This window comes from Scomber scombrus, chromosome 2 (genome assembly GCF_963691925.1).
Source record: "Scomber scombrus chromosome 2, fScoSco1.1, whole genome shotgun sequence".
Taxonomy (NCBI): domain Eukaryota; kingdom Metazoa; phylum Chordata; class Actinopteri; order Scombriformes; family Scombridae; genus Scomber; species Scomber scombrus.
The window spans coordinates 29,900,520-29,913,605 of record NC_084971.1 but is presented as its reverse complement, the minus strand read 5'-3'; the positions used below and the strand labels follow the sequence as shown (position 1 = coordinate 29,913,605).

The window sequence follows — 13,086 nt, the reverse complement described above, 5'->3', positions numbered from 1 at the left end:
TGTATGCAGTGGAACTGTATGAACACATATAATTTATAATTAAGTACATAGATTTAAAGTACATGACTGTCCAATTTTTCTTTTTTGTAACTCCCATCCTTACCGTGATCCATCCTTTTTGACGTGTATTTCGCACACATTGCCTGTGAGATCAGACACATCTGCGCTGTTCCACACGCAAGTGATGATACGATTGTAGTCATTGTAGCAGGTGAGACCTATGAGAAATAATGGAGATGAGAAGCCAAGAGTGACTGTTATTTTGTGTTCAGTCTTGTGTGACAAAAGATTGTCAAATTAAACATAATTACTGTCATAAATGAAATTATTAAAGTGTTACTAACCTTTCAGTTTTGCCTTGCAATCGTCATCCGTTCTGACAGCACCGACTAGAAGCAGAGCAAGCAGAAGAGTCAGGGGGGTTTTCTTATTTCGCTCCATTTAATGTGTCATCTGGGTTCTCGAAGTTGACTGGGAGATGTGGTTTGATACTTTCTTCAAGGTGTAAGTCACTGCTTCCTCCTTCTTCTCATCCTGTGTAGATAAAAAGAGATATATGCTGAAGTGGCAGAGGCAAATGGCACCTACAATGCCATTATTTCTTTACTTTCGTTACTTTATATGTATGTCAGTTTGTTTGTGCATCTGGTGACACACATGCACAAAGCCAAATAAACCTGACCACAAACATACTAAGAAACAGTTGTGACATAAGCAGGTGATCGAAAAACAGAAACAGAAGTGTTTCACATCCTATTCTGGTGCAGTTTACTTTGTTTGGTAAAGGACACCTGTTAGAATAGGCCAGATTATTTTGCAAAATGTGGAAAATACCAGTGTGATGCAGCGATAAGTTGATACTAGGAAATCCCCTATTACTTCAGGTTTAAAAGGTCATGAGCAGCCCGACATTTAATTGTATTCCTTCAATGTATTTTTATTTTTAATCTAATTTATCTTTCACTACTGTAGTTTCCATTTGCAGGTGCCGCAGGAAGCAAGAATTTAAAAATGTTGTCAGTGAACATAATCTGGTGGTTTTGCAGTATCGTCCAATATCTACATTGTTGTCTTGTGAGAAGATTGTTCTTCAAACTGTTTTTTGACACAGGGATCCTTCACCAGACAGGACAGTGTGTAGGGTACGCACATCAAAACACTTTCACAGGTGCTAGAACAAAAATCAACTGAAGGCAAAAAACAGAAAAAGGATCTGCACACGTTATGATACTGGAGATTTTGGGATCTTTAAACATTTGAGGCAGTTGAACAGACTTCTGAAAGTTTATCAACATCTCAGCTTAGAATTAAAAGATTCTTGGCATACATTGATGATGTGACATATGGCTTTTTGGTGGTAGGGAGGCAGTTATACCATCACTACCAGCTCTAGGTTTACCTTCCCAAGGGGCAAGGTAAACTGTATTATCACTGAGGGGCAAATTGTGGTACAGCCAGCAGCAATCACATATAACATACAATAAACAATGAAGACTTCCACAAATAATAGACAAAACACACATGTCACTCATTGAGGACTTTCATGGCAGCAGTAACAGAAGATTTCTTAAGTCTATTTGTCCTGCACTGAGGGGGCAAATCAAATTCCACAGCCAGAGGGTGAGACAGCTCAGCAAGGATTGTCTGGGCCTTGCTTAAAACTCTCGCCTTGTAGAGCTGAGTGAGGTCATTTAAAGTGGTACCCACACCTTACGGCACACTTTAACAATACCCAGAAGTCGATTTTTGTTTTTAACATTAAGAAGGCCAAAGCAGCTAATAAAAGTAAAAGTTAAAACAGATTCGCAAAATGTTAAAAAATCCAAAAGCCAAAAAATCAGTCCTGGATTAATGTGCAAACTAAGCAGTCTGTTAGCTAAAATATGGGGCTGAATACAATTAAAAGCTGAGGAGAAGTCGATAAAAATCAAGCGTACAGCTGCTTTTGCAGTATCAAGATGAGTTAAAGTCATATTCAATCAACTCCCCTGCCTTGCCTATAAGTAAATTGGAGAGGATCTAACTGATCTTGGACAACATTTAGAAGCTCACTTTCCACAATTTTTTCTAATAATTTCATTACTAGACTGGTAAGTTTTACTGGCCTGAAATCACTTAGTGTTCGTGGATATCTGTTCTTAGGCATAGGTACAATTATAGAGTCTTTCCACAGACTGGGGATCCTATGGAGAGACAGTGACCATTGGAAAATAAAACAAAAGATATCAGCCAACTGTGCTGCACAGTTTTTGAGTATGCAGCCTCCAATGCCATCGGGGCCAGGGCTCTTTCTCTCCTTCCCACGCCAAAAAAGTTCCCTTACGTGTGTTATTTTCAAAAGCAGAACTTTTATTCTGAACTACGTCTCACTGTGATACCAGACAAAAAAAACAAAGAAAACACTGTGACACTAAGTATCTTCCCTAATTCATGGTCTGAATCAGGTTTGACCCTCCGCCCATGCCCAGCTACTGCACTGTAGCTGACTTCGTGTTTAAAACCAACATGGGCACTTGTTCCTCAAAAGTCTTTATTGTCAGCCATTATTTAATGCAGTTTAGTGCATTAATGGCTTTAGCGTAAAAGCTGTTTTGTAATCTATTAGTGCGTACTCTCAATGTCCTGTAGCTTTTGCCTGAGGGCAGCAGCTCAAAGAGCGAGTGTCCTGGGTGAGATGGGTCCCTGGGGATATGGATTGTTGGTAGCACTTTATCTTTTGTCATGTACTATACTTCATTCTGACATTTTTGTAGCAGTTGGTCCTATTTCTCATCATATTTCTCACATCATTACTTGTAAAAAAAAACAGTACCAGCAAAGTACTGTTTGTTAACACATGAGTATTCTCGCTGTTATTCAACCACAAACAGCCTAATTCAGTAGTTGTGGGTGGTTGAGCGGCTTCTGCCAACTAAATGACTTGGAGAAACTGAACAACTTTCAGTAAAACATTTTTGATAATGTGGCTTGTAAAAATGCATCTTATCTTACCAACTTTTCATTAACATTAAAAAAACCCAACCAAAATCAACTATTTAATCAAAGCAGCTGTTTGTCTGTCAGGTATCATATCCTCTTTGACCACCTGATGCCAGTAAACTACATGTATTCCACCTCTTATGAGCTAGATATGAACAGACTTAATCTTTGAAACAAACATGATAGATGAGCTCAATGCCTTTGCTTTAGTGTCTTACCTGTTGGTGAAGCTGCGCAGGATCTGCTTCAAAGCGCTGGTTTCAGTCCATTTAATGTCCTGTGAAAGAACATCAGACATATAAGGTTTTCCTCTCTTATAACCGTCACCCCGCAAAGATATTAGATAGAGGATACTGTCTACTGTCTATAAAGGTCAGTACTAAGAAATGTAATCACAAGTCTTGATCAGTCTTTTATGTCTTCTCGGTTTGAATCCAGCCCACTCCCTCACACTTTTTTCTTCTCTTTTTTTTTTGCGGTGAGCACTTCAGAGCAATTTCCTCTTCTGTCTTCCTTATTACTAATTAACTACACTTGAAGTATTGCCACACCTTCAATACTTGCACCATAGCTGTTTCTGAGTATTAGTCCACTACTAAAATAAAAAGAATACACAACTCTGTCTTAATGGATTCACTGTTGCTGCTACAGTCTTTATACCCCATGCAGGTTAATTGTTAACCTTCATTTACTTCCCTGTCATTTCATGTCATTCTACATCTTCAATTTGATGTGTCTCTCTTCTCTTTTTAAAAAAAAACATTTTTGCTCTTTTTTTGGAAAACCCACGATTGTCACATATTGAAAAGTGACTGCTTTTTCATCTGAACTACATTGACATTTAAACCTGGGTGTAAACAGGATGAAAAAGTAAATGAAAGTGTGCATGTTTCAGCTCATGCTTCAGGTAGGATTCGTGGTATGTGGTTATTACAGCCCACTATAAGTCGACACAAACACCCACAGCCCCAAATACAAAAACTAACTTTCAGTCTTGCACACTAACAACAACTGTGCAATATCCTATATCCCTTTTCACACTTCTACACGTTTTAAACATTTTATATTCATAATATAACATATCTGTTAATGCAATCTTCTCTTTTTTGCAGCATGCACATACCATTTCAAAATATATGTTGTTTTTTTTAAATTTTCCATTTCCGTTCCTCTTGACTCCCCGGTCACCTGTTTATGCGGTTTAATAAAGGTCAGGTTGTTTTTTTTTATGAGAACCCAAATGTTCCACTAGTCTGATAGCACTTCCTGCTACCTACTCTTCTTGTTTGTAAAATAGCATTAATTATATTTCAGTTCATAACTTTAAAACATCATAATCGTTCTTACTTATCTTCACCATAAAAGATAAAATGTAAAACGAAGAAGTAAATGTTCCCACATGTGTGCTTTATAGGAAACAGCTAATCACATTCATCACTAACACCTCTTTACTATTTCTGAAAAAGCAGTCACACCTGTTTAAAAAAAGCTGAGAAAAGGGAAGCTGATCTGATAGCATGAGCTGATAGCTCCTTTTAAAGTCATATGCCATAGTATCAAGTTCAGGTTGCTCTGTGGTGCTTATAAAAGTCAAAAAGTTAAAACCCATGATCAAACAAGAAGAGGTGAAAGAAGTACTCAGATACTTTACTTCAGTAAAAGTACCAATACAGCAATGTAGAAATACACAATTACATATGAGTAGTGGTTTGGTTCCTCTGACATATGACATAATTAGATTATTAATACTGAAGCATCAGTGTTAGAGCAGCATGTTACTGTTGTAGCTGCTGAATTTGGAACTAGTTTCAACTACTTTATGTGCTATGGTTTAGTCCAGTGGTTCCCAACCTAGGGGTCAGTTCCATCCAAGGGGTCACTAGATAAATCTGAAGGGTCGTGAGTTGGTTAAAGGGAGAGGAAAGAAGACATATCAATCTCTGAGAGTCACAAAGTACAAATACTCCGTTACTTCCCACCTCTGCTTAAACTGCTGTGGTTTCTGCTTTTCGGAGTCTGCAAACAAACAAACACCCACAGTGTTGAGCTCTTCAGCCTCGATCAGCTGTATTTCCATGTCCTGTTTATCCATCCAGTCTATTAAAGATACATCCAAATCATGTCCATCAAAGCTGCCGGGCTTGATCAAGAAAGAAAACATTGCTCCATACCTCGTCATGCCCCCAAATCGTCTGAACTCAGACTCAAGCTCACGCATGTATTTCAGCGGTGCTGATGTTGCGCTCGGAGGACATGATTGATTGATTTTAGGTGATTTTAGGTTGATTTTTAGTGAAATGAGACATCCTTTCGCTGGCTTGGATCTACCTTGGGTAAGTGCACAGGGATTAGAAGGAAACAGCTGCAATAACAATGTCCAGTGAAATTAAACAGAATTAAGCAGATTGCGCGTGCAAATACTGCGCAATTCACATTGCTGTAACATTCGCAGTAAATCCTCTGATGTAACTCTGAGTGGACCGCTGGCTGTGTAAGTCTTCCTCAGAGTTTTATATAACTTATTCAGAATTGAAAGTGTTCGGCAGCCAGTGACCCACTGTCAGCTCTGAACACTTTACGCACACACAGTTACATCAGTGGACAGTTATGTGCTACAAGTTGTCATAAACTCAGGCTCTCTTTAACTCATTTGGGACTGCCACAGTGCGCAACAAACGTGTACGTGCGCCTGCTCTGCAGATGCTGTTACAGGCCTGTGTGGGAGATGACTTGTGCCTTATATGTTGACATTTGCAATGTGTGAAGTTGCCTACCTCACTTAGTCCTTCTTATTTTGGAACCTGCATTCAGCTGTGCTGTGTGTATCTCAGGATGGCATTGTTGTACACTCATTCACATGTATCAGTCATAACTGTTGTACGGTCTGCCTGGGCGGTTTTCAGTGAACACTGATTTTACCATCTACGTGAGCCATACACTGCCTTGAGATGACTTGTGAGTGAAATGGCAGTATTATTGAAGTGTAGGCAGACCTGCTCCCAGCTCAGATCAACTTCTTATTTAGCTTTGCTAAGTGCTCAGTGCTCAGGGGCCCCTGGGGGTACTAATCCAGCCTTGGGTAGGAAGAGTGGCTCTTGAGTGCAATTTCAAGGTGGCAGACCCCTGGTTGAGGACACTTTCTGTGCTCTGATTTTGAATGCTGATTTTCAGGTGGATACAGCTCATAAGCTCAACATTATTGGACTGACGAGACACTGGTTCTCTCAAGTCAAGTCCTCTTTGATTGTGTCACATCAAGGCTGAGGTCATCATGACAATGACGTAACAAACTTCAACGTAATACTTAATAACCAGAAGTTTCAAGACATAGAAATACTGTCTGCTGTACTGTCCACCAACTCTCCCAGCTGAACGTATCCAGCATTTCCAGCAAGTGAACATGGGGAATTCAAGTGACTCACATTCAGTCAGCCACATGGGAAAAACCTCCCTGGGAAAGCAGCAATTTAAATCACACTAACAAATCACAAGCTCTATTCAGTCTCACTTTGTCAGCCACTGTCTTCTAAATTTTATCACTTTATATCTGTTTTCTTTTGACATTTGGCTTTCCCCTAACTGTCTCCAACGGTGAAGTGAGACAGCGGACACGCTTTGTCTCTCTCTCTTTTTTTCCCTTCTTTCTTCTCTCTGTTTCACAGAGACACAAGCACAGGAAAAAACCCTCAACTACACACGCACGTAACACACACAAACCACTTCCTAACCTTCTCTTCCCCGAAAGCTACTGCTGTTTCCACCCAGAAAAGAGAATCAAACACTTGTATCCAGCACATCCGCTCTTCCTTTCTTGAATTCTCACGTATAACCTTTACTGGTGTAAAGATGACTAACATCATAGCTTCTAAGAGATGCCGTGCGGCCAGGCATAAAAAAAACCAAACGTATCCTAGTCTTGTTAACATGCAAGCTGAGGTAGTTAATTTCTTGTAAGATAAGAACATTTCTTTTAATTTAACTCCTTTCTTTAACTTTCAACATGCAGTACAACAGTTTGGGAAATATGGGCCACTTGTGAAGTTCTAACTCTTAAACAATGAACTTTAAATAACCATATTTAGCATTTATAAGAAGTATATAAACATTTAATAAATGGTTTATAACATGCTATAAGCAGATATAAGGACATTTTTAAGTGTTTGTCATCAATTATAACTTCTCTGAAGACAGATTTCATATTATTACATATTCTATTTTACTATATAATCATTCATTATAATGGTTTATACACCTACCTCCACTAATGGGTGCCCCCAAGAGGAGTTCTAGATGCTGACAGGTTTAGTCATGAACATTTATATTTGCTTACAACCACATCATAGTGTGATATAGTCCATGTACTAAATGTGCTGCTTGTAAATGCTAAAATGGGTCACTTACAGTAAAAGTGTTACCCTGTTGGGTTGGGGTCTTTTGACTCAGCCGTCACCACATGAGTTGACTGTGGTTGCATGCAGGCACATGTTGTTCGTTTATTTGTCAGCAAGTTAACAAATGAGAAGGAGCAGTATAGGTATTACATCTTCCCTTATCTTGTATCCTGCTATAAGATAAGACAGGTGGACAGTGGCAAACTGGCTCCATTTAACTCATTCATGAAAAAAAACCAAAGAGATAGCCATTATGGATGTTTATGGACCATTGCTATTGCCCTTTAGTTACAACATAATGCTAGTTGGCACTGCAGGATCTTTCACTACAACTGAATATGGACTATACATAATGGACAATGGAAATAAAATCAAAGCCGGATGATGGTGGGAGAAATTAGCATAACCTGCAACAACAGCATGTAGCATGTAGGAGTTAGAAGCATAACCTGAAACAGCAACACTGGCATGACTGATAAGCAGAGTGTCAAACTGCAGACTTTGGTGATCACCTGACTACATTGCCACCAACAGGTCGACATGTTTTTAGTGAGATTATCAGATGCATTGCCATGAAATGTGTTACATACATTCCTAGTCCCCACAGAATGTGTTACAATAATTTTAGTGATAACCTAAACTATTGTATAGCGCAATCATCAGGTTAAACTTTTTAGGTCAATGTATGTATGTAATGTTGTAAGCATGTTGCTAAAATTTAGTTCAAAGTTCAGCCTCACAGAGCAGCCTGTGTAGCTGTAGACTCCTGTGTATTTTTGTGAATTGGGTGAACAGAAGCTTTAATAGTCTAAAAAAGCATGTAAGATCTATTGATGTGGCCTTTTTCATACACCATTAAAAGTTACTTGGGTCTCTCTCTCTCTCTCTCTCTCTCTCTCTCTCTCTCTCTCTCTCTCTCTCTCTATCTCTCTCTCTCTCTCTCTCTCTCTAACTCTCTGTCTCTATCTCTCCACCCGCCCCCACACTGTTTGCTTTTCCCTCTGTCTCACTTCCTCCACTTCCTCTCACCCTACCACGTATATGCATCATTTCTCGTTCTCAAACACCCTTTCTTCCCCCACTTATCAGCATTTCTCTTTACATTCTTGCTAACGTCCTCATCTTCTCGTATGACTACTTAGTATGTCACATGTCATGATGTCACTTTTTATCTGAGAGCATTATAGATAGCTTAGTAGATGGTTTTAAATGGTTACGGGAAATAATCATTATACCAAGTTCACATGTATGTCAATGTTTCCAGTGCTAATACAGTATTATCTTTACAATGTTGAATATTTGTTATGATAGGGCTAAAATGTTCCACAGTGTTATATTTGCATTTATGTACACTTACTAAACTCAGCACTTACTTAATACTTGTATTACGCATCCCATTACCAAGCATTTACTGCCATTGTCATGTTTCATTGGAAGACCTTAAGCAAAGGAAGTGGACCTTCCTCATTCATTATCATAATGACTTAACTCATAATTAGTTCTTGGTATAAATTAAAAAAAACAACAACATCACTTATCATTAACTCATCACTATGACTGTAAGACATTCACACACAGACCAGGACTAAAACCGCTTCTTATCTGGCTTCGAACAAACCAAACAACACTCTATCATCTGCTCCATCGCCATTATCGCCTCTGCTGGAGCATCATTTCCCACCGCAGACTCATTCATTCACTACTCAGAAAAATACGTTCGCTCAACGTCACAAAATGATTAAGAAAAGTCTATGTAAACTTACCTGCCCGATGTCGTTCTGTGAAGAGCTCTTCCACTTTTGTGACAGTTTGTCATAACTAAGAGTCAAAATGATTGATTAGTGTGCTGTCTGAACTGATCTATAGGTATGGGAACAACTGAAGTTTTGTTCTCCCTCTCAAATGAGATTATGTGACGTGCTGGAAATTTTTCTCGGTAGAGAAAAAAACTGCTGTGGTTAGTGGTTTCACTGTCAGTAGTATCATGGTGTTACCCACCATCCATGAAGAACTATGAAACAACGGGGTGAAAACCCCTTCATAGGTCGGCTTTTTCATTTCTGGCCTGCTTTTTTCACTTTCTATTCCTGTTTTCTGCCGTTCTTGTTGTTTACATTTAACACTTTAGAGTTTCACTAAGTTGTGTGTGTGTGTTTGTGTGTGTGTGTGTGTGTGTGTGTGTGTGTGTGTGTGTGTGTGTGTGTGTGTGTGTGTGTGTGTGTGTGTGTGTGTGTGTGTGTGTGTGTGTGTGTGTGTGTGTGTGTGTGTCCTTTGTGTATCTCTTCAACCATTCATCTAATCAACTCCACATTCGGCAGGTGTATGGCTGGGGATAAAAGGAACTGTTGTGTCAAACTTGGTGCAAATTGAAGAAGTGATACATTTAATGTTATTAAAGTTTGTATACACCAGTGATCAGTGAGCTGTGCAGGGCAGGCTGACTCCTGCATGTCAGAGACAGACCAGAAACAAGCTGTTACACATGTATGAGAAAAGTGCTCTAAACAGAGAAGTGTAGAAAGCGAAAACAGACATTTGAATTAAAAATAGATGCTCTGACCCTGTCTCTAGACCCTCTGTGCAGGTAGCATTAACAGCACGTTTAGCAGACCAGCAGGGAGAGACCACACAAGAGGTGTTCAGGTGCATGGTTGGCCTGTGTTCAGGAAGCACTCAGAGCCCAATACACACAGACTGTAGTTAAGCACGTAAAACGGAGCAAATACTTCCACAGGCAATCCAAAATCAGTTTGCCTCATATGCTCCAAGACCATGAAGACTGTGAAGTATCACTACAGACAAAGCACAAATCTCTGGAGCAAACATTCCCATTCAATGATCTAAGAGCCCAATATGATCAATCCACTTTATATTTAAGATGCACATTATTCTTTTTAAATGCAGCCCTTATTTTACTTAAAGAAAGAAAATAAAAGAAAAAGTTAATAACATTTGCATATTCATAGATTCTGGGCCTTTCAGTTTCAGAGAATGGGGTTATTTTATGTCATGTCTAAAGGGGAACTTACTTAAAACAAGACTCAACTTCATGCCTCCATTTCTCCTCACTTCATTTTTATTTTCTATTTTAGACTTGCTGTTTAAACTTTTGTGAAATATGTTTACTGCCTGTCTTGCTAAAAGTTAAGATGAGAAAATCAATACCCCTCTCATGTTTGTACAGTAAATATGAAGCCGGTTAGCTTAGCATAAAGAGTGGAAGCAGGGGGGAAACAGCTAGCCTAGCTGAGTCCAAAGATATCTAGAGCATTAGACAGAACATGTCCTTTTCAATACTTAACCAAAGCCACGAACCTTCTCTAACCTTTACCATAGTGGGTTAGCTGCCTACACTTAACATGAACCCCAGCTACAGTGTCACAAGTTCAGCACTTCAATGTGCAATTTGCAAGTATGGGACTTTGGAGCCCCCAAGTGGTAGATCATATGATTGCAGCAACAACAAAAAACACTAAACATTGAGCTGTTATCCAGACCGACATGAACTGTCATTTGTTTAAATAAAGTTCACTAAATTAAGTTATCAAGCAGCAGCACACCCATATTTATTGATAATTAGTTTTCTAATTAGATTCTGTGACACGTCATCAGGTTAAGCAATTAGGAGCTGGATGTTTGTGTTTGTTGCGTATGAAGTAAACCCATCCAAAGTCATTAGTCTCCTTGCCTAAATATTGAAATGAAGACACACATCAACCCCATCAAACTTATCCTGATGCTGGTAGCCTAATGAACGCTTAATTAGTTTGAAGGAGGAGGACGGCACACACAGACTTTGATTCAGCACAATGCAGTTTGTCTTCCTTCAGGTGTTTAAAATATTCTATAACACCCTAATTCATATTCACAATCACTTTGTTTCAACATTATTTCTTAATGTAAAAACTCAGCTAAGCATTCAATAATCAGTAAGCAGGACACCAATTAACACTATGAGAATAACAAACAACAAAGTGTTTCAAGACAGGCACAACAAAAACACCATGAACAAGATGAATAATACTGTATTTCTTTATGTTTTAAGTAAAAACTCACCAGGCTTCGCTGCTCCCCTAGTGAACATAGTTGTAACTTACCATAAAAAAGTGATTAGGGCCTGTTTTTTTATCAGATTAAATAAAAGATTTTGACTGATTTTGTAGTTATATAATTGCAAGATTTTTATATATTGTGTAATAAGTTATTATTATTAAAGTACACAACTTACATGTCTAAAATATCATGTCAGCCATGAATAAGAATTCAAAAGCATATTGATTTTTGATATTTATACAGTTACTTGAAGAAAATAATATTTTAAGATCCTACACCAAAAGTAGACACATTGGAGATATTTTTGGACGTGCAGTGCCCCTGACGGTCAGCCTATCTCTGGCACAGTGCCAGTGAAACTCATGTTTACAGCAAGATAACAGAAATAATTTCTTTATCAGATCAACACACTCACTGGTTAGGGTCAGGACAGGACGGCTACTCCCAAAGGCTTGAACGGCAGCGCAGAAGAATTCGGTTGAGTCCTTTCTGTCTAGCATTTGTAAAACATCTACGACAGGGAACATATAAAAATCACCCAGCATGTGGTCAAAAGAGGAAGTCTGGAAGTTTCAGGTCCTTTTTATTTCAAATCACATGTCCATCAATTGGTCTTTGTACTTGAGAACAGCTTTGGAAGTTATTTTATTACGTAACTCCATGTAATAGTAGTTAGTTGTTAGTGTACCTGTGTATTAATATGTCAAAATATGTTATAGCAAAATGGCTTTTAGTGTAAAGTGTGATGGTGCTTACTGCTTTAAAGGTGCAGTGTGTTTAATTTAGTGGCATCTAGCAGAAGGGACCTTGCAGAAATGTAATATAATCTTAAGTATGTTTTAATTAGTGTATAATCCCCTTTTTGTTATCTTAAAATGAGTCCTTTATTTCTACATAGGGAGCAGGTACCATGGAGAGCTGGATACTGGCCCAAAAATGGCCCCTATTCAGTCCAATTAGAATTGCACAGCTGACACATACACCAAAAAAAAGTATCTAGCTTCGGCGTTATGTGGACAACTGAATATGCCCAGTAGTGTTTCTCCCGTTGGCCCCGTCTGAGTTCCTGCTCGGCTCATAAACTTTACATGAAGATGACGTCACAGATTATTAAATTGCTTTTCTTGGCTGGAGGAAGGTTTTGCAGGCATTACAGGTTCACCTACATGCTTGAAGGAGGAGGAGCAGAGAGGTATTCAGTTGGTTTCAATCTGCAACCTCACAACTAAACGCCATTGAATCCTACACACTGGTGTTTTAAATGTAATGCAAGATTATTATTTTGATTTTAAGACTTAATTGGAAAATAGCAGATTTACATGATTTTAGTGTGTAGGTCTTTACAGATTTCGATTGTTCACCACTCAAAACTATCTAAGATAACAAGATCTTCATTTTAAGAAGAGGCTCCATTACTTGTAACAAGTAATATTTTTGTTATAAGCGACATTGCTTGGGAACCAAATAAACATTTTAACCATTTTCAACGGGAAACAAAGAGATAATGAGCTTTCAAAACAGTGCATGTTAATGGCTATAATTTGGTGGATAAAATGTGCATTGTCTATAATAGCACTTTTCTTTCTCTAATGGATATTATATGTATGTGTGTGTAACTGTCTAATCAGCATTTTTTGAATTCAGAGCTCAGCACAACAGTCAA

At 38.5% G+C, this 13,086-nt stretch overlaps 1 long non-coding RNA gene across 1 annotated transcript; it reads right to left on the bottom strand.

Annotated features, from left to right (window-relative positions):
* Window positions 1-103: 103 nt before the first annotated feature.
* LOC134000395 (uncharacterized) lies at window positions 104-11,853 on the bottom strand. Its single transcript, XR_009927431.1, has 4 exons — window positions 11,839-11,853; window positions 3,198-3,256; window positions 345-534; window positions 104-218 (listed from the first exon to the last, which is right to left on the bottom strand). It is a non-coding gene; the product is annotated as an uncharacterized LOC134000395 (long non-coding RNA).
* Window positions 11,854-13,086: the final 1,233 nt, after the last annotated feature.